Source organism: Lagopus muta, chromosome 5 (assembly GCF_023343835.1).
Source record: "Lagopus muta isolate bLagMut1 chromosome 5, bLagMut1 primary, whole genome shotgun sequence".
NCBI classification, from domain to species: Eukaryota; Metazoa; Chordata; class Aves; order Galliformes; family Phasianidae; genus Lagopus; species Lagopus muta.
In genome coordinates this window covers 42,781,379-42,808,729 of record NC_064437.1, presented here as the reverse complement: position 1 = coordinate 42,808,729, position 27,351 = coordinate 42,781,379, and the positions used below count along the sequence as shown (strand labels likewise).

Genomic DNA, 27,351 nt, shown 5'->3' with positions numbered 1-27,351 from the left:
CGGGAGCCCCGCAGTGGGTCCGAGGCTCTGCAGACGGGATCTCGGAGCAGGGAAGTTTCATAGGTAGCAGAATGAAATGGTAGTGCCCCGGCAGCCTGTGGGAGAGCAGGGGTCTGCTCATCAATGGGGATGCTCTCTGGTTCAAACTTCCCCTTCCTTCTCTCGCTAGAGATAAATTTACTATGGCATCAATCTTGTCTTGGCGGGCCCCAATTCAGGTTTGTGAATGCCAGAAGACTCGCTCTGACCTTTCTCTGTTCAAGTTGAGGATGTTGAAACACCAGCCATCAAACAAAAGGCACATTGAAAGCAGGCTCTGCACCGAGCACGTGTGGCTGTGGGGTAGCGGGGTGCGTCTGGGGGCTGTGTGCCTGAGTTGGGCTGGGGGAGGAGAGAGAAAAGGCCGCTTATTGCTGGAATGAGAGGATGGAAAACATGACTTGAAGTGCTCCAAATATCTTGGAGTCAAGGACCTGTTTCTTTGTATCTTTATTTTAAAGAGTCTTAGGAAAAACGACTTGTTCTCTACTTTTTTTTTTCTTTCTTATTTTAATTGATGTATAATTAGCAAATAACTAATATATTTTTTTTCCTGTGGAGGTGAAGATGACCAAAATTTTGCAGAATTTATCAACTTATAAAGCAAAACAATCCCCAGAATCTTGGGAAAATTAAATGCCTTTGGGATTACACCTTAAAACAACGAAAATTCTCTGGGATTTAGTTGACAGAGTTGGGATTTTTATCTGCTTAGGAGAACACTACCTCAAAAAGTAGTGCAGATGTAAAGATGACTGTAAGTTGTAATTTAAACTTATTTGGGTCTGTCAGAGTTTAAAAAGAACACCCTCAGGAGCAGTCAGCACAGATATCTAACCTGGCAGCAGCATTCCTGTCAATGTAGGCAGATGCTGTTATTGTGTACATTGTTTACGGGCCACAATACCTTAAGTAAACATTGATCATGATTAGAAACAATAATTGAGGCTGTGGCAAAGGATCAATGAAAACTTTGTTTCAGAGGAGAAGCGAGTTGCTGTGCATATATACAGAGAGCGTTTTGTGCTGCCTGAGATGTGCAGTGTTAATGCAGTGCGAAATTCCGGTTTTAGACTATTTTAAGAAATCCACAGAGATGACAGATCAGTTTTTGCATCATCTAAGAGATGTGTCCCAATCAGCGTTGGTTACAGGAGCTGAAAGGAGAGCTGAATGTGTGCATCACATTTCCATTCATAACTTTTCTTGGGAGCTGCTTACGCTTCACCCCAAATCGCCCCCAAAGCTTTTATGGAGACCAAAAAACCAAATTAAAAACCAACTCCTCAAACATGGGGGTGACAGTTACATCACTGATACTGCAGACTCGTTTGTAGCAGCTTGGTGTTGGCTAGCAGCTGTGGAGGCTGGTTTCAGTCTTGAAAAGGAAATGTATCTCAGAGAGGAAACAAAGTTGGAATTCCGTTTGCCTTCCCTGGTGTTTCTGATAGGCCTCTGTCCACAGCCCAGCCCTGCAGAAAGGACAGGAGATAAGGTGGCCAGGGCTGTGCCCCACCTGGGCACCTGCTTCTCACAGGTGCGTAGGGCTGCAGCCAATGCCTGTGGGGGCAAGAGGGACCACTGTGCAATTGGCTGATTTCTTCACTCCTCGTTGGACCCATTTTTGTGAAACCCCATCCTGTGTTAGGCAGAGAGAAAAGACTATTGCTGAAGAGTTGAGGATGGGTTTGTGCTTATTCTCATCAACTGCCTGGTGTGGGACAAGGAGCACAAGCGTTCCTTATGTGTTTACATCTTTTTATGAGGAATCACAATATGCAGTGCCACGATGCTGTGTGTGGGCACTGATGTACCCGCTCTTCAGATATTTTCCTTTCCCTGAATTTAGGTATGTCAGCTTTCCTGCTGATGGTATTTTGAGGCTGTGTCAGTGGTATTAGGAATCATTTCTGCTTTAAAATGGTGTCTTTGGCTCGAAAACAAGGTTTGTGAATTGGAATGTTGCTTTGTCATATTGATTTTTCTTCTGCTTTTCTTTTTAAAAGCAAAAAACTTCTTAGGTAGTGATTTCATTTTATTTATTTCCATTGGGCTTCACAGGATCATTAGCGTTGTGCTTGGTTAATGTTTGAAGTTTTTCAAGGTAATTGAGGCCACGAGAGAAATGGCCAGCAAGGGCTTTTAATGGATCTCCACAGCTTGACTGCTGGAGGCAGTAGTGCATTATGAGAGTGGAGGATAGTTGTACACTTGTTACATGTTATTTTGGGTTCAGCTACTTCAAGATGTACCAGAGTTTATATGGCCTGTGAAGGTGTGGTGTGGGATCTCAGTACTGTGTTGCTATCCCTTATTAAGCAGGACAGATTGCTATGGGTATTTTGTATCTGGGAGAGAGGAAGAAAAGTTATTTTTAGGTAGGAAAAGTCACTTTCCATCATTTCTCCTTCGAGCATCAACCCAGGTTAACTTTCTTGGCAAGGAGTGAGACATTAATTCTGGAATGTTCCCTTTGAGAATGCTGGATAGGCCACCATTTGGTCTAGGCCATGATTTTCCTTCAGGTGCTTATGCTTTTTAAACCTGTATTAGAGGATAGGAAAAGCAATTTGTGCTTTTCTACTGAGTCCTGGAACATCCAAACATGATTCCTTCCAAGGGGGAGGGCTGCAGGTTGGCACTTGATGAGTTGGGATTTAGGATCTAATCAAGTATCTGCACTCAGAGACCCATGCATCCTTTCATTAGATAATTCAATACATTGAGCTGTTTTATATTTTGTGTAGCGCATTAATATTGAGGTAGTACCGTGTAAGCTATCATGTTAGCATTCCATTAAGATAAATGTGAGAAGTGTATCCCTTTGTTGACAATCAGCATTTGTTTTGACTCAGTGGAGCAGCTCTAATTCCCAAAAGAGGTGATTCCCAAAGTGGTGCAGGAGGCTTGTTGGCTCAGTATGGTTGGAGTGGAGGGAAATCATTGCTGCAAAGCCATAGGTAGGTATGATGCTATAAGTTGTGGAAGTTCATCAAAGTGATTTGGATTTTCTGTTCTTTTCCTTGTTTGTTTACATAAGGACTTTGTTTTTCCTCCTGATATACCACTTATTCATCTGTGGATGATGATGTGGATGGTGATGAGCTGATTTCTAAATCTGATGCTGTCCTGCTGAGGAGAACCCTTTCTGCAGCTCTGTGCCCTTACCTGGGCGGTGTTGGGCTGCCTGCTCTGTTGGTGCAGCCATTCTGCTCACATCTTCCCCAGATCTCCAGCTGCTGGGGAGCTGGCTGGAACTTGGTAAGCAATAGAAGAGCAACATTGCTGTGCGTCTGGCTTTGGAAATGGAAATAGCTCCAACCCATATGTAATCCTGGACTGCTGTTAGAGCTAGCATGGGAACGAAAGTCACGGGCTTCCTGTGCCTGACAGTGTCATGCAAAGCAAGCATGAGAGTTTCTTGCTGTCTTTATTTGTTTGTCTTCAAATCTCTCTGTTTCCAGTGCTCTAGACTGTTACTTGCAACCTCTCTGGAGCTGTGTGTTGATGGGCAGGATGACAATGACTGGAGAACACCAAATTCTTGGTCTGTCCAATGCATGAATATGGGTAGGGTCTGCCTCAGTTGTGTTGCAGCTCTTTGTACATGGGCAATGCCATTTTACATCTCTGCCAATTGGATGGAGACAAGCGTTTGAGGAGCAAGAGGAACAGAAATATGTTGACAAATTTCACATCAGTCCCTTGGAGATTTCCAGATAGTCTCCTAACTAATCAGAACAGTTTATTTATTGGGGCTGTGGTGACACAAATACGTGACAGAATAGCAGGGGCTTCACTTGGCCATTTAGTAGCAGAAACAGTTCCCTTGGTGAATATTTGACTGTTTCTTGGCTGTGTTCCTGATTCCCTCTAAGAACAGCGGAGCCTCTTAGACTGCACTGAAATACACACCTCCTGGATCTCCATCAGAAATTTTGAAGTTACTCTCTCTTGTTTCTGAAGCCCTGTTCCAAATAGAGATGAACTGATGGAGCACAGACTCGTTCTATGAACGTGAACATCGAGAGCTGGGCACGGTGGTGCAGCTGGGGGTCAGGAGGACTGAAACTGGGCTTCCCTGCCAAGTGCCTGGCTCACAGTAGTGCTGAAAGAGTGGGATTTCCCTGGTTTGAGCATGGTTTCCGCTTTATCGAAGGTTGAAAATCGCTCCAGGTTTATGGGGGTTCTTACAACTTCTCTTCTGTGTACTGATGCAGCTCAGATCCTTCCCCATGCCATTCTCTTGGGATGGTTTGGAGTGTTGTCCAACACCCACTTGATAACCATGTGTCTTACAGCTCAAAGGTTACCACCTGCCTTTGGTTATTTTAGAGGTGTGACAGAGTAAAAGCAAGGTGGAGGGGCTGAATGGCAGTGAGGAAGTGCTGGTGTCTTTGGCTGCAGGACCCCCACCCGGGCACATAGGCACATTGCCTGCCAGGGAGCTTGTCTGTCCCACTGCCTAACTGGAATGGTTTGACGACCAGCACTGTCATTTTTACACTTTAATGTTCTAACATCGATACAACAGAAGTTCCATTTTGTTTACCATGCTTTTTGCCTTCTCTCTGAGGTCACTTTCCTCCCTCATTCCCCATTAAAAAATAAGAGAGGAAAAAAAGAGCAGGATAAAAACTTTAAACAACATTTTAAAATACTTTGTCGACATTGCATTCTCAGAAGAGTGGTTTGTTTATATATTTCTGCATATAGGAAGAGAGTAGGGCTTGTTATCCTACAGGTTTTCAGGGGAGAGAAGAATGATGTGGTTGTCAGGCAGCCTGCCTGATCTCTTGGTGTCCTGCTTGTAAGTCTGTGTTTGTTCAGCGCTCTTGTGGCCCTTTTCCCGGCAGTGGGATCACAGAAGTTAACTTGTTTACAGCTGGTGTGCAGCTTATGTTGGCCTCCCTTGCAGCGCCCCGGCTCTCCCCCCAGCCTTTTCAATGAAGGCTTTTCTTCCCTCCTCTTCTCAGCACAGGTTGATACACTTTACATTTGATTAAGCTTGTTTGTTTTTTCTTTCTAAAAATGGGATTTTAATTTTCTTTTTAAAAAAGTGATTTAAAAAACACTCCAGGCCTGTGAACTGTCATGCTACAGGTGCTCCCGGGACCCTGGCATCTGTTGCTTTTTGGGTGCACTGGGGAGCTGGAAGGTCCCAGTGCCCTCTGGCTGCAGCCTGCATTCAGCAGCATCGTGGCTGCCAGCCACACTGAGTCCTGTCTGCAGGTGTGGGTGGCCCAGCTGAGGCTGTGTGAGCACAGTGCGTCTGCTGCACTTGCATGGTTGGCTCACTGCGAGTGTGTTGGGCTTCCTCGTGTCCAGAGTTTAATTCACGTCCAGAGGTTCATTTGCTCTTCCTCCTGAAAGACCTGCTCTGGTATGGGACACTGAAAGCCACTCTCAGTTGCTATTTAAAAAATTCATCGTAAGAACAACGTGTGCATCTTTTCCTGTCTCCTCTCAAGTATGAGATTTCTCCCCAAATTTACATCACTGTTTAAAAAAGTTGGAGATTGCAGTCCAGCTGGAGTGTGATAGCATTCGACATGGGAGCCTCCTGGCTTTCCAACTGAATGCATAGCTCTGGCTTTTGGCACTGTGAAACCCTGACATCTCGCACATTAAAATCATAACAGCATTATGTAAGGAGAAGTTATTTTAGGTCACTTGCAGTGCCTCCTAAATCTCAGCTCCAGCGACCTCGTGAGCTGGAACGCATGGGCTTGCGCAGCCCCAGCTGTGGGCAGTGTCCAGGCATAGTGCCACCTCCTGCCCTACCCTCTGTTCCCTGCTCAGCCCCAGGCTTGTGCTATGCTTCCAGGGGGCTGGGAGCAAAGGGGGTGGGGGGCTCCAAAGCCAGCAAAGAATGTTGGCACTGCAGTGTGTGGGTAACATGGGCATCTCTGCAGCGTTGGCCTTGCTGCTCTTTGCTGTGAGATGGGAAAATCTATGGCAACCACTGCTGGCAGCCAATGTCTGCCATCATTTTTATTTTGCCTTTATTCCTAGCAGGCTGTCTGTGAGTAGGGGAAGTGTCTGCCAGGGATCTGGAGCTGGGGTTTGAGGTATGGGGGAGCAGATGGGTACCTAAAACTCACGGCTGGATGTTTTATGTAAGCAAAATATCGGGGTCATTTTGTCTCTAAATAAATGCAAAAACATGAAATTTCTGATTCGTCTGTTGAAGTTCCATTTGTTAACACACTGTTACATTAAGCATCCATTTTGAAGAGTTTGGCGCCTTGCCTCTAGGATAGCAGGATGCAGTGCACCCTCTTAGCATTATTCCTTGCACTGTTTTTCACCACACATAGCTATGGTGATCCTCGCACACACTGAATGGTGCCAGATGAGCACGTGTAACAGATGCATGTTTGCCCTGTAATGGGCAATGCTAGCTGCATGCAGGTAAACACATTAGCGAGCTGGAATGAGTGAAGGGAGGGCAGCAAGGCTGCTGTCGGGAAGCTCCCAGGCTCTGCCATGGTGACTAAGGCGGCTTGATAGCTTCCTTATTGCCACCATCTGCCCGCTGCCGGCTGGGGCTTGCAGCATGGCGAGGTCCTGCTGCTTGCGGGCTGAGGACAGGGCACTGGTAGCCAGCCATGGACAGGGCTCTGAACATTCCCGGTCACGGCTGTGTGATAACTCTCTCATTAGAGTTGTTTAATCATGTGAAAATAAAATAAATATAATCCCAAGAGAGACAGTGTTTTCATTTCATTAAATTTTGTATTCTATGTGCACATATAAATTATTTACTCAATGTGTGAGTCTCTTGTGGAATACGTTGTGGAAAAAAGTCTTGTATTGGTATTCTTGAAATACTACTCTTTTGAAAATCCCACCCAATTTTCAAATGTTTGCTGGCGGTTTTATGGTGTCATATGATTTAAATCCTGATTTAAAACTTTGAGTTCAGTCATCCAAAAGGGAGCAGCATGTCGGCACGAAGTCTTCGTTCTCCTTTGTCTGAAACTGCAGCTACAGCCCTCAACACCTCTTTCTCAATAAAGAGAAATGTAAATCAAAAATACTTGTCACGTTGCCAGCATCTTGTCCTAGCAATATCCCAGCATACTAAATCATAAAAGGAAGAAACGTAGTTCGTATCTGCTGTCACATGAGAAATATATTTTTAAGTATATCTCTGCTCTGTTTGTGGTCTTTTGATGTTCATGAATTTACGCTTTGTTCTGCTGAAGACAACTTCACCTGATAAACTTCCCATTGAAGTAATGAGGGACTGGGAAGTCAAGTTCCATTCTCACCATTGCACCTGACTTAGGAATAACTTGTAGGAAATGAAATATGATGCACATATGCTAATCTCTTACAAAGGCTGTCTGACATCTTCATTTAGTAAGGATTAAACTCCTCCAAAGAAGCTCAGAGGATGCAGGAATTCTCTGGCAGTTGATCTTTTTGTGCTTTTAACGTAGAATATTTTTAGCCCAAGATACAAAAATACGTACTTCTGTATCCAAAGAGAATGTTGTTTCCATTTATTATAAAACCTTGGATGGGAAACAAGATGTTAGACCTATTATAATGCAACCCAGCAATTAACATATGTTGGCCTGCCTCTGCCAAGGCTGCCTTGTGAGTAATGCAGGTTGCACAAGCAGAGGAGTCGGGTTGTTTGTCAGTGACAAGCCATCCATACATGCATGAGTGATCAGATTGCACAGCCATCGGCCGAGGATAGGATGTGAATCTGTGTTTGAATCTAAAAGCAATTATAGTTTAAATTTCCAAACTGAATGCAGCTGAGAGGGCAATTTTGACTTTTTTTCCTTTTACCAATAAAAATAAATAAACAAATCAAATAAACAAATTGTGCAATATTAAGAAAATTGTGTAATAATCAATGGAAGCTTGCAAGTTTTTGAGTGTGTTGTTGTTGTTGTTGTTGTTGTTGTTTTTAATTCTCTAATGACTGAATGACCAGAGTGAGGAATGTCAGGGATAAGCTCAGAAGTGGGAGCCCCTTGTCTCCCCTTTCAGAGATTCCTGGGTGCTGCACATGGGTGCCAGTGACCAAGACCCTGCTTCTCCCTTTGGAGGGGCCTTCTGCAGCTGACGGGTGGTGTGGCTTGGTTCAGCTGGAAATGTTTTCTCCATGCTGAAGGCCAACGTAGGGGCAGCCATAGCTGGAAAACATACTTCTCATGTAAAGTGTTGAGTGTTTTCTATAGATTTATTATTTCCACCCAAATATGCACTTTTTGCAGTTACATATAGGAGGAAGGAAAGAAAAAGAGCAGAAGCTTAAGCTGAAAGTATGTATGTATATAAAGTTAAATTATAGGGGAGACCAGCTTTTGCTTGTTTTCCACTAACACAGAGTACATGACCAATTAAGACCTACTAAGTGTTACAGGAAGACAAAAGGTATACTGTAGATTTAAATTAACAAAAGGCATCCTCAGAAGATTTGGAAGGTCGAGTATGCTTGAACTCTAAAATGTGCTCCAATTAGTGCTCTATTTAGAAGCAGATTTTGTTTCTTAACCTGAGAGCAGACTGCTGCACGTCGGCTGAGAGCTCACTGTGTCCCTCGGCTGTGGTTGGTCACTGTGTGCTGCTCTCAGTGTGACCCAGTAATCTTGGCTGGGGGGATAGAAACATGGAGAGAGAATAGCAGTTGGCATCTGTATGCATCGTATGTAGGTGTTTACTTCTGGTTCTTGGATATCTTACCATGACAGAGTGCAGCGCATCATCACTTTTCTCTTTCAGAGGGTTACATGCTCAAATTGTAGCTTTGACACTGTCTGTTAAGCTATAAATAAAGCTTGACTATGACAATGATGGCCTTCATTGGCTACGTTTTGACTATAAATTCACAATTGTTGCTTTTGCCTTGAGTGTCATTTTCAAGCTATGCAGCCTGGATGGTGTTGAAGAAAAGAACTCAAGAGTTGAGAACTGTGGGCTTTAGTGCTCAGTGTGCTGATCAGTCTAACTTAAGATTGCTGGCCTTAAAATACTTGGACATCAGAAGCCAGGCCTATAGAATCATTTAGAATAGTAATAGACTTGCCTTTTGCTAGATCTGTCTCTGAAGGCTTGTGTGGGTATTGCATTTTCAGGTTTCATCCACAATCACAAGTGCTAGAAGCTCATTAAATAAACAGAAATGCTTCTACTATCAGCTGACTTCAGGAGCTGGGTCTTTAGTGCATACATGAAAACAGCAGCAGCCTCAGCTGCAGGGCTGCTGCCTCTTCTTTCAGTGCCGTGCTGCATGGGACTGGGAGCAGCCTTGTTATGCCTGCAGGCTGCTGCAATTGCCAGCCGTGCCCAGGGCACTGCACATCTTTTTCAACCAAGCATGCACTGAGAGCTTTTACAAATGAAATGGCTGGGTGAAATGCTTGCTCCTCCACTCCAATGTCATCAGTCCGGAACAGGCAGATCCAGCAGAATTTTTGGAGATGCTGAAAAAAGGGGAAAATAGCTGGCTGGGAAAAATACACAGTAAAGAAGGTGTAGCTGGCTTTACCTCCTTTGTGGCATTTTGACTGTAAAAAGTGGCATTACTGAATTTGTATCAATATATTATTTGTTCTGTTTTTAAATATCTGTCAGGAGGCTTTGATCCATGGGCACTGTTGTTACCTCTCTCATGACCAGCAGCTGTGTGTAGGACTGCTGGACATCTATCCTTTAGAGGCAGCTCTAAGTAAACAGTTTTGCCTGTGATAATTTTCGTTGGTCAAGTCTGTGCTAATTGATGCACTTTGTGCTGTTGTTCTTATGCTTAAATAGCACCTGTGAGCAGGTTTCATTAAAGCTGCATCTCTAGGTGCACACTAAATACCTTTGATACCTCACCTGTGATAGTGGTGGAGCTGCTAGTAAGAATGACAGCTGCAGCCAATAAATGAGGACAGTAATAGAAGGCTCAGTGCTGGGTAGAGCACCATAAATCATGAGGCAAAAGCAGTAAGAGCTCTGACAAATCGGTGAGCAGCTGCAAACAGCACTTTGCAGGTAAGAATTATTGTGCTCACTCTTGATAAGTGCTCAGAGCCCGCCTCTTCCTTGCTTGTGGGTGATGGCCCTGGTGTGCGGGCACTTGGGAGTCTGGCCTGGGGATGGTGAGCATTCAGCCTTGTGTCATTCTCACAGCATGCACTGAGCCTTCGTTTTCATCTCAGGTATGTTTAAGTGAGAGTTTTCTCCTTCTGGGAGGAATCCTCTAATGTTTTTTGCAGCTGACAAGTTGTTTTATTTTGTTTCCTTGGAGACTTTAAAGCAGCATTTTAGAAAGGTGGAGAGAAGGGGATGGATTTGGCTGACTTAAAACCAGCTTGCTTTGTTAGCCTTTGCCTGGAGGGATGTAAGGAGCCTGCATGGTATAAAACAATCTTACTCTTCTATCATTAGAGAAATGAAAAGTATTTTAATGAAATAATGATAGGAAACAGATGGTGATGGGCTGGCAACTGGGCTGTTTTTGTACACTAAAAAGTGTCAAAGGCATCTCAGTGTAATTATAGTTAATGCTGTCCCATGATGTAGTGTCTGGGGGTGGGTGGGGACTGAGGCTCCCCGGGGTCACTGCACCTGGAGCCATGCACTTCTGAAATGTGGCATTATATAAATGGGAGCCCCTGTGAGCAGTGCTGCTGGCAGAGCTGTGCCCCTTTATCTGCAAGGGCTTGGATGGAGCTTGCCACTGTTCTGTACCATGCTTACGGTGTAGTGAGTTCCGTAACAGCTGTCTTCCTCTGGTGCTCTAAGCTATGTATTTTAAGCATACAAATAAAACATTCTTAAGATGGTGTATTAAACAGCATCATTTACATATGGGGTAGTTACGGATCTACTTGAAGCTGCAGGTCCCCTTCTGAGTACATGAACATCCGTAACCCCATGTATGGGAACTGTTGAGTCATGGCCTGAACCACTGATTGATGACCTGGGGAAAGGACCAGGTCAGCCCTGGGAGCACAGGTGAAGGCAATTCAGCTGTGTGACCAAAAGGGGTGGAGCCTGGCTGCACCTCTCCTAGACCTCATTTAAGGGCTGACTGCAACTGGGGAAGGTTCTCTTTCTGAAGATCCTTCCTTGGTGGAGATTCCCCTGCGCACCTAGAATCTTCTGATATGGGTGAGCAATTTTCTTTCCTTCCTTTACAGCATTTTTCTATCATGCTGCTCCTTCTGTTGTCATACCTCTGTTGTAATGCCTTTCCCATTGCATTGATTTGTCCATTTGCTACACCCTCCGTGTTGCCCCAGGAACAATCGTTAGGCTGTGTGTGTGTGATCAGGCCCTTAGGATCAGTGTTTGTGTGATTCATAGTTAGTGGGACAGGTCACTGATGGAATAAAGGGCTTTGTGTGGTTGTTTTTTTTTTTTTTTTTTTTTAAGGGTGTGCTTTTAGTCTTTGTCTTCCTCTCATTAAGTTTTGTTTTTAGCTGGGTTAGCTGCCATCGATACAACTGACTGCAGGGCTATTCCCTGTGCTGGTACCAGGCTGTTCTGGGAAAACACAAGGCAGGAACTTCTTTCCAGCTTCTTTTGATTTAGTACTACAGTTGTCAGAGGGTGCCTTTTACCTGGCTGCTGGGTGGTTTAACCCAGCAAGTAGCTAAGCACCACACAGCCTTTCTCTTGCTCCTTACCTCCTAGTGAGATAACAGAGAGAACTGGGGGGAGAAAAAAATCCAAAAATCAAAGCAACTCAGTAACGACTAAAGCACCAATGCTTTATTGGCATTGTTTTTCTCCTACAGCCGGGGCATTGCATCATACCAGGCACTCCGAAGGAAAAAAAAATCAACTCCATCCAACCTGAAACCAGGTTGGGTGACATGGTGATGTCTAGCAGATAAGCCAGAGGACATGCACTTGTGTCAGCTCCGCAGCCAACAGCACAGGGCTTCAGCTGGGCTGTCCTACTGTGACTATGTCATTTGTCCTATCCTCTGCAAGTGGGTGACAAGTGTCATGTCTTAGAGGTGGCATGGGCTGTGCTGCTGGTACTGTGATGGTGGCACAAGGAAGGGAGAATGACAAGTGAGGTGGCTTGAGCACAGGGTAGCATTCTTCACTAAGTTTTTCTTGGTTGTTTCTCCTGGCCAGGAGTAAATCATGTTGTTAATGCTGTGGGATCTGTACCCTAACACCTGGTACAAATATCCTGTGAGAAAGGTGGGCGGTCGTTATTTCCATCCCTCCTGCTGCAGTGTGGCCTTGCTGGGACTGCCTTATCCTCCCAGCTCCCTGCTGTTGTCATTTGCGCCCTTACACTATGTTACCATCAGTGTTTGTGCAGGTGTGTGATGAATCACATGGGTGAGCCCAGTGAGAAAACAAAAACTGTCCTGTGTTCCTATATAGGTTCTCTCGGCCAGTGCAGCTCCCTGTATGGGCTGTGGTGTGAATGTGGCACTTACAGCCTGGATGTGTGGAATTTGGGAGTGGGGGCTCTCAAATCAAGAAGTCAGATGGATCCCTGCAATTAGGCAAGAATAATGAACTCAACTCGTAAATAGATTGAATTGAGTGATTAAAACCACAGTATTTTGATTTGCATAAATTCATTTTCCTGTTAGCGTTGGAGCATCTGTTGCTGGGGCAGGTAGTCTCACTGAATAGAAACATAATTTATGTGTAACATATCCTACATAGGGCATCTCTCCTAGCACAGCCCCAGGAACTAGTTCAGAGTCCCAAAACCAGGAAAAAATAAAGAGAGTATAGGTCTGTGGGACCATGCCTATGAGGGATGCAGACAGGTCAGGGAGCTTCATATACTTCTTGGTCAAAACGTTGGCCAAGTTGTGTGACCTGGGAGGCTGCAAACCTCCCCATATTTCACTGAAGCAAGGTAAAGCTCAAAACTCCCTGTCTTTGGTTAAGGGTGCCTGGGAAATACAGTGGAGCCGGGGCTGCCTGCTGTGGGGATGGGCAGAAATGACTGCATAAGGTGGCTCTGCATTCCACAGCTTGTGAAAGCCCTAATGTGAGTTACTCCTCTGTTTGTGTTGTTTGTTTTTTGTTGTCGTTGCTTTTATTAGTATAATAGAATAGCCTGGGTTGAAAAGGGGCTGTAATGATCACCTAGTTTCAACCCCTCTGCTATGTGCAGGGTTGCCAACCTCCAGACCAGGCTGCCCAGAGGGCTGTGTGTTAGGGGTGTGTGTCTTTTGTGTGACCTGCTGTTTCACTGAAATTGCTTACTTCTCTGTTGAAGCAGGTGATGGAACTTCCCCTGTACAGTTGGCAGGAGGTGGCATGAAATTTGATGCCTATCCTCCTTTAGGCTTAATGTGCCCAGAGGACACCCGCAGCCTAGCCAGCTGTGGCAGCCGCAGTACGGTGTCACAGTGCACACCGAAGCCCAAGCCTGCAGCCCTTGCAGGGGGACAGGGCTCCCTTTTGCAGAGTCAAAAGTTTGCACTGGCACTTGCCCTTCCTGGGGGGGCCTGGGGCAGGTGGGTAGGCGACTTCTTTCTGGGCTATGTTGGATGCAGCTGGCAGGAGCTCCTGCTGGGGTCGGAGCCTGTGGGAGGACCATGTGGGAGCCATGCCTTTCCCACGGCGTGCAGTGATCGGAGCTCCCAGGCACTGCCATCATACAGATAACCCTTGTCATTAAGCTGCATGGCTTGACTAAATACCAGTTCTGATTGTAAGTAATTCTTAAGTTCCTGAAGGAACGTGGCGTATTATATTTTGTGCTGCCTGCTTTTACTGTTGTTTTGTAACTCAGTGTGGGGTTTTAGCTTGCAGACCAGCTTGAAAGTGGCTCCATTGCTGTGGTAAATCACACTTTATTGCTCAGGTCATGGGTGCATGTGTGTTGTCTGGGGGATGCCTCATGGTCTTGGGGTAAGAATCAAGCAAGAATCTTAAAGTGGCCAATACTTGCATGCATTTAGCTGGGGACGCTTGCAGCCATCTCACTGAAGGGTTCTTCTGGCGTGCTGTTAATGCCCAAATTTAGGGGGTATGCATGTGCAGGGATGTGCAGTGTCCCTGTGTGGTGAGTGGATTCGGTGTCTGCTGCTGTTTGGGTGCAGCACAACATAAAAGGGTTGATGAGGAAAATCATGTTCAGATCAAAATGCTGCTGGTAGCTTTGTATGTGGATGTTCTGTACAGCTTTTATTATAGAATACCTTTTGGAAATGCCTCTTCCTTTTTTGATTTTTTTTTAAAATGAAGTCAAAATATTCCAAAATTAAAATTATGCCCTGAAAATCCAGTTATGTACATCTCCATGTCCTACCTTCATTTTCTTTCAGAATTATTTTTTGATTAAAAATATGAGTATTCTTGAATGCACATTTATTTTTCAAGTGACTGATAATGCCTGAAACAAGCCTCTATTCTATAAAGTGCATGACATTCCTGAAATTTTTTCATTTTCCACTAATATGAAACAAGGCATCCAAAAACCCCCAAATGATTTGAAATTTTTCAAGTCTATAGAGGGCTTGGTCTAGTGGGAGGTACAACCTGGGCTAGTGGGAAGTGTCCCTGCCTATAGCAGGGGGTTGGGACTAGATGATCTGAAAGGTCCCTTCTAACTTAAACTGTTCTGTGACTTCTAAAAACTAAGGAGATGGACTCATTTTGCAGAGGTCTTCCTTTTTATATTCATAATTGGTACTTCTCATTTTATTCTGATCAAATCACCTACTGAAATAATTCTTTGTGTCCATGTATTAAGGGCAACGTAGTATAAGCTTCTTTCATAAACATTCATGGTGATGTTTTGTGACTGTATTAATTTCAGTGAAATTGTGTTTAAAATCTTTCTTGTTTATATGTTGAACTCATAGCGTGTTATTGAAATCGGTCTGTATACAGATGTATGGTTTTCCTTTTACTGCTTTTTCTAGAGTGAGTTTGTATCTATTCATGGAACATGAAGAAAACCAGGCTGGAATTTGCAGGGATGCAGCTTTCTGATGTCTGTGGGATTTCTGCAGATTCCAGAAATTAATGGTGAGACTTCAGTGCATTACAAGTTAATAAAAACTTACAGCAGACATTATTTATATCGAAGCACAGAATAAATATTGAATTTTCTTTTTAAGAGAAAATTGCTTGGGGGATTCTGACAGTTAGTGAATCACCCTGCCAGGCTTTGTGGTTTTAAAGCCAGAACGCTTACGCTTGAGAGCATTATTTGTCCTATTTCTCTTTCAAAGGCTCTACACATGAGCAGAGAAGCTGGCAGATGAGCTAGCCTATAGGAGGAAATAGTTGAAGCAGCTGACCACCAGCACTATCAAATGCATAAACAAACCGGTAAAAGTAGCTTTCGTGTTATCATGAACTCGCTGTTTTTTAAATGTTTCTTATATCTGATGCAGAACAAGCTAGGAAGTATGATGCTAAAACTGACTGAGCTGTTCTTCTGACTGTAGAACACTGATGGGCAGGCAGCAGTTTGGCTGCTCTCTGTGCCATGCAGGTCACTGGGGCAGCACAGACCTGTGGCATTGCTTCCTGATAGTGATGTGTGGCCTCCTGCACTGCTCTGGGGATCTGGGAGGCACTGCTGTTGCTCAAACTCACAAAACTTTTTGTATCTTCCAAGCTCTTAATCATTGTGAATAAAATAATTGTCGTGAATAAAATTTAGATTAGACTATTAAAGATTTAAGTATTTTAAATCCTGAAACTCATTCTGTCTGTAGAGTTCAAGAGTTTATTCATGTGCAGCACCATGGAAATCACCGCTGAAGGCACGAGTTGCCTCATGGCTGGCTCCCACCTAAGCTTTTTGTAGGGGAAGATTAAAATGGATTTACTGCATCCACTGAGTAGCCTGCTCAAATTCATCTGTGTGAGGTTTCAAAATATGTACAGTTATTCAAGATTCAGTCTAGTTCCTTGACAATGTGTTTGCAGAATGCTAACCACTTAAAAGCAGCTTGGGGTTTTAGATTTCCACATTGCTGCTCCTCTGTTTGCAAGCCAGGCAATGAAGGATAAGGCTGGTGCATGAAGCTGACAGAGCAGCTCCTTTCCCTGACCCCAGCCACTTGAGAACCAGGTGATGCAGTGAGCACAAGAGAGGAAAATCAAAGTCACAATCCTGTAAATATTTATGTGCGTAGTTAAGGTTAGACATAAAAATGGTTATTTGAACTTGGTTGAACTTGCACAGAAAGCTAAGAATATGTGTAAATATTTGCAGTCTGGAACCTATTTCAGATTTGAGAAGTATTTAAAGTACTTCAGAATGTTGTTTTTTTTTTTTTTTTTTAAATACTGCAAAGCTTTCTGCTGCAACAAGATGCATTCAGACAATGCAGACTGTGCCATGTGGGTAGTGCCTCCCAGCTGTAGCAAGCTGGATAACTGTAGGCTTTGAACCTGTGCAGCTCTGTTGGTTTGCTCCTGTGATGCCCTCAGCAAGAACTTGGTGTTGGGTTGGAGAACAGGAGGCTTGGTACTGGCTCACTGATCTTGCAATGGCAGTTGTCTGATTCAACTAATTCTTCCCTGTCAGATTTCGCAAGCAACTTTGAAGGGATTGCTTAGGGTCTGACTACCTGCCTGTCCCAGTCATAAAATTGGGTTAACTATGCAATCTTTCTTCCAACATTGCCTGGACCTCCCCCAATTTGTGTTTTTTTTTTTTTTGTGTGTGTGCGCGCGCACAGAAGCTAGTTTTCAAAGTAGTATTGTAAGGCAAGTAAACTGAGAGCTTGCAAAATGTGCAGGTGTTTGGCTACCTGGAAATGTGAAGGATTGGGTTCATTGTGTATCTGTAAGGTCTCACAAGTGTGTGTGTCAATCTTAAGAGCTGTGATTTATCATTTTTTTTCTTTAATTGCTTATTAGCTCTTGTTACAAAGGAAGCAGCATTATCCTAGCAACCTGCTGTTGTCATTTGTGCTCTGTGTATGTTGTGTATATGCGTACAGACATACTTTTTAGTAGTGAGCAGCTGCAGGCATGTGCAAGCCAGCCCTGTGCTGATGTAGCTCCAGATCTCGCCCACCCGCCCACTTTCCTTCCTTCCTTCCGTGGAGAACTGGCAACCAGACAGCCTCAGCGCCTGTGTTGTGCAGGCAATGGCCTGTCGGGGGGATGGATAGGGGAGAGCATTTGGGTGCCAGATCAGTATCTCATTAGGCTTTTCTTAGCATATTTTACAAGTCTGCGGACAAACAGTAGTTAAGATTTGGATGGAGAAAAATTTATGTACTCCCTGCGGAAGAGGGAAATGGAGCTGTGTCTGGGTGCTGCTACTGCTCCCAGGCTCATCCCCAAGGATGCTGGGGCTGTGCACTGTGCCCTGAGGAGCTGGAGGGCAGGGGAGGTAGAATGTTCTGTCCAGGACAAGTTATGAAACCCCAGTTCAATTAATTCACTGCTTTCATCTCTGAGATGAGGTTTAAGAGCACAGAGTACAAAATACTGGATTGTGTGTGTGTGTGGTGCAAATGTGAAATTGGACTGAATTTATCCCTAACTGTCTTAATGAATGGCAATTTTGCGAAGTCATATGGCTGAGTCAGCTGACTTTAATGATGTTTTTAAGCAAGGGTTAGAGAAAGCATTCAGCTCATATTTCCTTGTTGCTGTTGCTGCATTTTTCCCCTATTAAGGTCTTAATGATTATGTTTTCCTTTCTTAATCACAAACAAGATGACTTCAGCAGTTGGCGACCCTTCTGCAGTCTCTGGTGTAGTTGTGGTGTGGAGGTCACTTCTAGCCCTGCAAAAAGGCAGCAAGCGGGGCAGTGTGAAGGGATTACCATCCAGCAGGAGCAGGGCACTGGTTTGGAGAGCCTGGTATTGTGGGATTGGGTACAAGCAGCTGGTCCCCTGCTTAGGCAGTCTTGCGGTACAACTGGAAGCTGAGCGACCTTGCTTTGTTGGGGGGAAGCTGGCCATAACACATGGGTGCAAGCAGGCAGGGGGCTGCTTTGGGTGCCCTTCAGAAAACAAGTGGTTAAGTGTGGGCCTGTATCTTCTACATGTGGAAGAACTGTAAATAAGTAGCACCAAGGCTGCCTGACCCACATCGCGCTTGCTGGCCAGAGAAATACTCAGCGTTCTTGGGCTGCCCATACTTGGCGCTGTGCTCTGCCTCTGTGCTCTGCAGCTGCTGGGCTGCAATTGCAGAGTTGATGAATAAAACTGACACGCACAGCTTGTAGGTGTAGGCTTATTTTATTATCTATTTCCCCCTTCACAAATTAAAAAATATGTATCTGGGATTGGCATGTGAAGAGGCACTGTGTGTGAATTCCAGCAGTAGTCTGTAAATGGGTGCCTTGGAAAAGATGCCTGATTCTGGAGCTTGTGAAGTATTGAAGTGACTTGGTCTGTTTTTCCTCTGCGTGAATGGTGAGGGGTATGTGGGTAGCTGGAAGACCTCCTGGTGAGTGTTGGTGGGTCCTGCTGCTTCCCGTGCTGTTGGCTGTGAGGCTGTGGCTGTGTGAGCAGTGTTCTCATTTACATTGGTCTGCTTTCAGCCTGATGCAGTAAATCTATTTCACTTGTCACTTTGTAAATCATTATATAGGATTAGGCCTTTTACCAGCTTTTAAGAATTCTGCCACTATTGTAAGAACTTCCCCCTGCCTGGCTGAGCCGAGTGGTGTTCCTCCTTGCTGAAGCAGCGCTGTGTGTGAGGAGGAGGAAACGCTCCCTGGAAGGCAACCGACATTTTCAAAAGTGCTGTTCCACAAAAGGCGCTTTGAACTGTGCTAACCCTTTAAAAGTTGAATAATATTTTGAATGTTACTGTTCTAATGTTTTCCTATTGTCATGGAAGACTTGGATCAAGTCCCAGGGCTGTGGTTAACTTTGCCTCCAGTCTTAGTCCTTATTTACTACTGCTGGGGAGATGAACTTAAAGCTATTCCAGCTTTTTTTTTTCCACTGCTGAAGTCAGTCTTAAAATGTTCTAAGACCTTTTTTAAAATAAAAAAAGCTGAAAGATGGCTGATGTTTTAGCTGGAAGGTTGCAGTGGGGTGCTCCCTCCCACGTACTGTCCAGGTTGCCTTGCACTGTGTGGTGGCCAGCTGGGCCTGGAACGTCCCTGGGGAGCTTGGAAATGTGTGTAACAAAGGTGAGCCAGGCAAGTGTTGTTTATCCAGTTTTTAATGCTTCTGATTCTTCAGAGTTGTAGTTGTAAACTCCTCCATATTTGATGTTCCATTTGTTAGGTAAACATCTGTGAACGTTGGGGGTGGTGGTGGGTGATGACCTGAAAGTTAGAAGGGGAGTGTTTAGCAGAGGATACAGCTCAGTTTGTGGTGTTTTGATAAACACAGGTGAAGCCATTTCCATCTCAGGGCCTACTGAAGGTGCAGCAGCAGGAGGAGCAACTTCGGTGGGACAGGGGTTTTTGGGAAATGCTGTTTAATAAATACATTGATACTGAGTGTAATAAATAGTTTGATACTTAGTACTTACAAGTTCTCAGGAAGCAGATTGAAATATAGTAACAAAATTCAGTGTCCTCTTACATGTTGGTCCGATCAGGTCCCTTGGTTGTGAAGTATGTTTTCACCCCTTGCCCTGTGAGTTTGTTTGGCAGAAGGTATGATTTATTTGGCATCAGATAATCTGCATGCGGTTGTCATGACGGTATTTGAACTTCTGCTATGAAGACGCAGGGTTTAAGGTTTCCATTGGTCAGTGAGGTCTCCAAGGGCTCATTTTCCATTTATATGTACTTCCTGTCCATCCCCAGGAGCCTAATTATTAATGTAATAGTATGTAGTAATAGCTTATCAGACCAGATTATGTTAGTGTAACTTGCTTTTACCATACATCATTGTATGTTAAAAGCATTTGTTGGTTTAAATTGAAAGCTTGGTGTGTTTCTCTACTGAATAACTGTTCCTTTTCAGCTTCCTAAAGGAAAGAAATCTTTTTCTGCTTAATAATGTGAAGTGTGTGCTGTGTACAGAGCAGAAGTGGTTTTGGAGTTGCATTTTTTTTTGGCCCAGGTGAAAATGTAATAAATGAAGCAAGAGGCAGAGGAAGGGGAAGAACCTAATCAGATGCTAAAGAGACTTCATGAATATTAAGTACTTTCCACTTAAGCAGCCTTTTTAATAATCTGAAACATTAATAGCAGTATGACTGCCTGCATCTACACCAGCTGTGTAAGGGAGATAAAAGTCCCAGTTTAACGTGATTTTTATCAGCTTGTTCATGCTGGTGTCTGACCTATGGAAGCTGTCAATTTGCATGCTGGAAAACTGCTTTTTAACAAACAGGACTGGCAGTATATACGAATAAGTAGCCTAAGTGTCACTTGATTCTTAATCTAGGGAATAAAAGAGTAACTGCTGGTAGTTAAACTACTTCAGGTTTTTGTTTCCTTCCCTCCCTCTCCAAAGTATTCAGCCTTAGTGCCTAGAGTTATCCTTAGTCAAGAATAAACCTGTAAATGCATGTTGAATATTTTCTGGTAACTAATTATAGGAACTGTTTGTTCCCAAGTTAATGAATTCCCTATAAGAGTTGCCTGCATTCAGCCTATTACATGTGTTGCAAAATAATGACTGCAATTTTTTTTTTGTGTATGCTGTAAATGTAAGCTGTGGCAGTACTGTAAAAGCTTTATTCATGATTGTTCTCTAAGCTGTCTGTGGATTTATTCTCTTTTCCACCAGGAAGATGCTTGGAAAGATCTGTTTCCTTGAATCAGTTCTGTTTTCCTGCCTGGTTTGCTTGCTCTTTTGGGTACCCCAAAAGGGAGTTCTAACAAGATGCCTTTAACTTCTGAAACCTAGTGTGAATATGGGTGAAAGCTTAATGTACTTAAGTGGATGTGTAGATAGTAGTTTAAAAAACAAAACAACAACAACAAAAAACAACAGAAAGAAAAACAACACAAAACTAACACCAGCGCAAACCAAAACTCCAGCTTTAGGTTTGTCTGTGCTGTTTCCTGCTTAGAATGGCTGGTCTGCTCTGCCCCTTCCTCTGACATTTCTTCTTCTGTTTGGGAGTGGCTGAACTGCTGAACTGGTCGGCTGCCTGCATGAAGTGAGCTTGAACCTGTTTCATTTGCTCTTCGTATTGCATGCTGTGATCTGTAAAGGATCAGCAGCAGCTGGGCTGTCCCACTGGCTCACGTTGGGTGAGCAGCTGGGATCATGGATCTAACTACAAGCTTGTGAATCAACACACAGTAAAAACTGGGATCTGTTTCAGCCGATACTGTAATGCAGGTAATTAATCTGTCCAGATACACTCACTCTTTGTTTAGGGAGTGTAGTCTGGGAGTAGAATGCAGGCTAAGGCAACCTGAAGTATGTTCCTCAAAAACTAATGTATTGCGCACCTCTAAAAGTAGCAACCTGCAAGAAAATAAATAAAAAGGAGCAGCATTTCCTGCAACTTGTTTGTGTAAAGTCTGGTCTGTGTTACGCATCTGGATGCAGCTTCTTGCTTTCTCAGAGCATTTGCTAGTCAGGAGCTCTGTCTACAATGCTTGTGATTTGAGAATGTACTGTAGAGCTAGCAGGGAGTTACTATAGAATCAGATATGATACTGTCTCCTGTAGCAGTTTTTTTTTTTTTTTTAAGCGTTCATATTAGTCTGTATGAAAATCTATCTCTCTTATTAACTCAAATTAATTTCTTACAGAATTCAAAATCATTAAGTTGCTGTTGTCAATTAAAAAAGGAGCGCAAATGGGGAAGTTATTATTCTTATTCTATGACAGTTCTTGCCTGTTCAGTCTGTGTTACTCTTGTTACTATCACAGACCATGCCTATTTAAAACAAGCAAGTAAAACACTGAATTACAAATACTTGATAATATTTGGTATGTGACTCTGGAGAGGCTGAAGTTAAATTTAAAGAAAAATAGAAAAAACTATTTCTCTTCTGCTTTCTGAAGGGATGTGGAGCTTTAAAAAGTCTCTTCTTAAAGCTGCTATAGCTTTTGTTTGTTCTCTTTCAGTTCATAGAAGCAACAGGAGCAATCCTATGTTTCATTGCTGTGCTCACTGGAGGGGAAAACAAACAAAAAAATAGTTACTTTGGGGACTCCTGGGAATGGCCACTGAATATTTCAGGGAGATGAATGGTATTTGAAACTTCAGTGTATGTCTAGGCAAATTTGGTTACGATACAGAGAAGCCACTACAGCTTGACTTTGCGTTATTGCATCCTTTTAGTAGATGTGATGGTTGTGTTCTCAGCTTCGTTTGCTTTTCGGTAAAGAAGGTCTAGGATGAAAAGATTAGAGTAAACTGAACTATTTGTTATACAAAACTGTGTTCTTGTTCTTTATGGTACCTGGGGAAACAATTACAGTCTACATGGTAATATAACCAAGTTACACACTCTCCCACACCCATGATTTTTATCTAGTGTCAACAGCAGGGATTTATAAGACTTTAGGAAAATGACTTTTCTGGGAGCTGGAGGCATCGTGGGTCTCTTTGTAGCTTTCTTGTCCAAATTAGTGAATATTAGTGGGACACTGTTTATCACACCATGATGTGTAAGCCCTCCTAGTTACAGACCAATAACTCATGGGTTACACAGTGGTATCTAAGTGATTTGGAGCTCTCCTGGAGGGAGAATGGAGCAGCATGAAGCTGTGGTAACCGTATTTTGCCTTAGCATTTTGTGCATCAGCTGTGTAGCATTTTTAGTTATTGCTAAATTTGTGGTAGGAAGCTGCCTGAAATGAAATGTGAGGAACTCTGTATAATAATAAAATCAATTGGACTGTTTCCCCAGTAATTCTAGAGACTGATGCATCATTAATGTTGGTAATACAGTGGCTGTCAGATCACAAACTTCTCAATAAATGTGCAGCTGGCAGGCTTTGATGGAAATTGGAGGCAAGCAGAGAATGAGATTTAGAGCTTTGATATATGGGATGTCAGCCATGCAATGAAGTTTTTATCAATTTCTGTCACTTCTGTCTCTTATGCTTGCTACATATGTGGTCTTCCTTGCACTTGTTGTTGGTGGCTGAAACGATGACTGTACCTTTCTAATGTTTAGTAATGGAGATAGTAGTTAAAAGAAGAGCCCAGGTCACATTTGAATACGTTGCTTTGTTATGTAGCAACACTGTGTCAGAAATGTAATGCCATAATCAGCTCCTACACTCTCAGTGATTTATTATTGGTAATAATATTTCTGATGGAAGTGGAAAGCAGAGCTAGTCATCAAGGAACTCGCACTAACAGAAGGGCACGGCAGTTGTTTCGTATCCTGATTTACTGCCTGTACTGGGGAGGCATCAGGAAAACCAGTTGAGTGGGTTTTCCAGTCCTTCTGAATTCTTTTTTTTTTTTTCATGTTTGTTTTTTAAACTGCTTAGTAAATCAGGATTTCTCTGTATCTTCAGATTAACCATTTGAAAGACTTCCCAGTCACAGAGCAGCTGCTTGGAAAAAATCAAACGAGTGTGTTGCAAATCCCTGTCAACGTTGGTTTAGTTCAGAATTACATAAACAGCTGGAAAGTGGCACAGATATCTGCAACATAAAGGAAAGACAAACAAGGTAGTTTGCTAAGAGTAAATACCGATAAGGAAGTTTGAATTTGAACACCCTCCACGGCTGTGTTGTGAGCAACATGAGCTCTCACCGTGGGCTGCACTGATTTACACCTCAAGTCAGTGTTTGGAGTTGTGCTCTTCACAATCTTATAATAAAATTAAATCTTCAGAAACACAAACAAAATCCCTGAGCATTGTAGGGATGAGTGACTTTGTGACTTTGCATCACATTAATGTTATCTTTGGGTAGCTCTGGGCCAGAGCTGGCCTACATTGTTTCAGAGTAGTGACTCCTTGCAAGCAGTGACGGCAAGCTTGTGAGTGCATTGGAGCTGTGCCCTCTCCCCTGAGCTGTTGTTTGTTGCTGATCTTTGCAAGCTTTAGCAAAAACGGTTTTTTGTTTGACTTTTGAGAAACTCTTGCAACTATCTGACAGGTAAAATGAATGTTTGGAAACTTCTCCAGACATTCTGAAGCTTCTGTTTAAAAAAAAAAAAAAGTATTTTTTTTTTTTAATACCATTTTTGAAAAATCTGAAGTAGCAGAGTCTCCTGCAAATCTCTCTTAAAATAAATCTAGGGGTAAGATAATTTGCAACAAATAAACAAAAATAATAGCATCCAGGCTCTCAGGATAAACTTGCAATTGCTTTCAAATCTTAGAGTAATAAAATGATTCTAAAAAATAAAGTATCTGCATTCTCATCTTGTTCCTATGTACTCTTCCAAAGCATAATGATTTCTCCTTCCCTTTACCTCCATGCTTTTTTTTCTAGGGAAGATCTAACTGGTACCTCTTACGCTTGAAATCCCATGGAAATTATTAGTAATATAATCCTGCATAAAATATCTTACGGGAGTTTAGTTAAATGAAATGCTGTTTAAAAAATAGACTGATTCTCTGGGGGCAGACTCAAAGGGGTTTTTTTTTCTTCAGTGTAACCCAGCTTTTTTTAAAGTAGTTTGCAGCTGACTGATGCCTTATCCGCACTCCTGGATTTGCTGTTGTTTTAGCTGCAATGGTTCTTTTGAGCTGCTGTCAACTGGCAGAAGTTTGAGCAAAAGTCTTTGGCCAATTTTACTCTTCTGTGATGGCTTCTGTCTGTAGAAAAGCAGTTTTTAGTTCTGAACACCTGCAGAAGCAAGGTATTAAGCCTGCTGGTTCACCGAGGCCCAGCAGAGCTTGGTGGTGTTCTTGTGTTGATACTAGTTGTGAATAGTTAAGACAGTTTGGGCATGCCAGCGGTTCTGGGAAGGTGAACAGATTTGGTTGTGAACACTGATAGGAGTTGCTGCATCTGTGAACTCTGGGTCAAATGCCTCATAAAAATCTCAGAAGTCATCTGTCTGAGGAATTTGCATTCCACATCAATGTAAAGCATCCCACAACAGCGTAGAATGATTGTGGTTTGTGGACAAAAAAATGAGCCCAGCAAACAACCAAGGAAATTTTTCCAGTTACTCTGTAAAAAGCAGTAATATTTGAACTGCTTTAGTTCAAGTACACAACAGTCAAAGCAAAAGACTTTGATTTTTATCCCTTCTGCAGTTTGAGATGAGTAATATGCAAAGGAAAGGACATTGGAAACAGTACTTCTCAAGATTTTAATTCCAGTTCTAACTAGTTTACTTGGTGTGTCTTTAGCAGTTCATGTGGTCCTAAGCTTATCTGCCTGCTTTTCTTCTGCTCCCACTTTACTTGATGCCCTGGAATCAGCAGCTGCATTTAGAAAGAAAACTGTAATTCAAGTCCGAACTTTACTTGTAGATACATGCACATGGTGATTTGCCAGTTGATTTTTGGGCACAGTTGCTGGTTTAAATGTAGGTACAAGCACATACACTGCTTCTGATATAATTTGTATATATGACATTCCTAAAATGACTTGATGTTAGAAGCTTTTTGGTATGGTTTTCTTTTTTCTTTCTTTCTTTCCAACCTATCAGGTTTGTCTCTGCATTTCATCCCATGCAGGCACTCTGCATATAACACTTTGTTTCTGTGAGTTTGGTTAAAGATGTGGAAGCACACAGTGGGTATTCCACTGTGAGTTCAATTGCTTAAATTCATTTCGTTCTGCATTAGTCCTTTAGAAGAGCTGCTGCAGACTTTCACTTAAGAGTTTCCTGGAAATAGTTGTTTGTTTGTTTTTTTTATTTTGATGTTTAAAGCTTAGCTTTCATTTCATGGGTTAAGTACTGAGTATAGGTAGACAATACTCATTTTAGTAATGAAAAGGCTTTGTATCTGGCTCATAGTCTCATAGGCAGGTGAAATGATGAGAAGTAGCTGGTGATGTCAAGTAGAATAGATGATAAAATTATTAAATTATGTAGCATTGTCTAATCTGCTCACACAGCTTTGCTTGTTACAAGTGACAAACTAATACGCCATCAAACTTGACAGCCCTCTTAGTTTATTGTAGAAACTTGACACAAACCGTCATTCATGTGCTCTAGAAGTGATGTGTTTCGGATAACAGGAAATACATTCCTCTGGCACCTTGTAAAACTGAACAGTTGGCTGAGTGTTATGTGAAAGAAAGCATAGTCCAGTTCATAATAACAAAGCCACATTACACTGAGTATGTACACTTGTCTTCTTGCTTTCCTGCCATAGGAGTTTGTGGAAACACTTTTTGGGAATTAAGGTTTGATTAGAAGGTATTCAGAAAGTCGTGAGTGCAGTCTTTTGCAGATGCACAGACATGAACCATGTCAAGTAGTGCTTCAGCATGCTTGTGATCGTTTCGAGGGAGATGAAATCTGTCAGCCACATCCGTGTCCTGTAACTCTTAAGTACAGTGCTGGGAGTTAATGTTTTTGCGGGGTTTGAGGCCGGCGAGGGCAGAGCTGTGATCAGGAGCCCTAAATTCAACTCCTGGCTGTAAAGGTTCTATCCAGATTTCAGTTTCTTGGTGTGTGATGTGAAGAAAGGGATGAATAGCATCCCGTTGAGGTAGGTCTGATGAGAGGTGATGCAGAACGTGTTTCTCTACTGCCTTGGCCCTTGCTCCTTCATCCTGGTTACTTCTATCCATATTAATATACATCTGGCTTCCTTCCTGAAAACTCTGTGTATTGTGCCAAGCCTTGTGGTGGTTTTGTAATGGGGCTGATGAACACGTGGCTGTTCAGCTGCTTTCCACTGGTAGCATCATGGAAATAAACTTGTCTCCAGAGGCCAAGTGGTTTGCTGTTTACTGACCCACTGCTATGCTGAGATAATACCAAGATGGGAATTTCCTTACCTCTTAACATGTATCTGAGTCAAATTGCTCAGACTAGAGTAAAACTGAAGCTGCTTTTAATGTAGTTTCTGATGGCAGAAGATGGGATTATATGATATAAATACATAATTTTGCATCTCAGTGGTTTTCTTGACATGATGGATCTGTATCTTGTAGCTGTCACTCTGGTAGAGAATGCAGTGAACCCTGGCTTGTTCCCATAGAATGTTTATTACACACACTTCTAATCTGCTTCTATAATTCTGTAAACTGCTATTCATTGTAAATCAAGTAGAAGAATAAAGCACATCTTCCTTCTGTTCTACATTATGCACTTCTCAAGTCAATATCCAAGAAAAAACTGGTAGTATGCAGTTTCATAGTCACAAGTGTTTCTCTTTCTGGGGTTCAAAGCCAACTTATGCACAGAATTTTAAAAAGACTAGAGGTTATCTTCCCAAATTATCTTTTGGAAAGATGACTTCTGTCCCTTGAATAAACTTACCTCTTTATTTTCATCTGTTTGCTCTCTGGTGCATTGTCACAAGATGATCTGATATTTAAAATTTCTTGTCTCTACACTGTTGTATTCGT

General features: G+C 42.8%; 1 protein-coding gene across 13 annotated transcripts in view; it reads left to right on the top strand.

Moving 5' to 3' along the window:
* Positions 1-27,351, top strand: part of ZMIZ1 (zinc finger MIZ-type containing 1) — a 325,404-nt gene that overhangs the window by 2,228 nt on the left and 295,825 nt on the right. For 4 of the 13 annotated variants that reach the window (XM_048947003.1, XM_048947005.1, XM_048947001.1 and 1 more), the window contains exon 1: positions 9,933-10,044. The exons of 2 other annotated variants lie outside the window; for them this stretch is intronic. The gene's annotated coding sequence lies outside the window, so the exon portion shown is untranslated. Of the gene's footprint in view, positions 1-9,932; positions 10,045-10,113; positions 10,212-11,089; positions 11,167-14,922; positions 15,019-27,351 lie in introns of those variants that run through there. 7 more of the 13 variants (XM_048946994.1, XM_048947000.1, XM_048947011.1 and 4 more) reach the window with 5 other exon arrangements.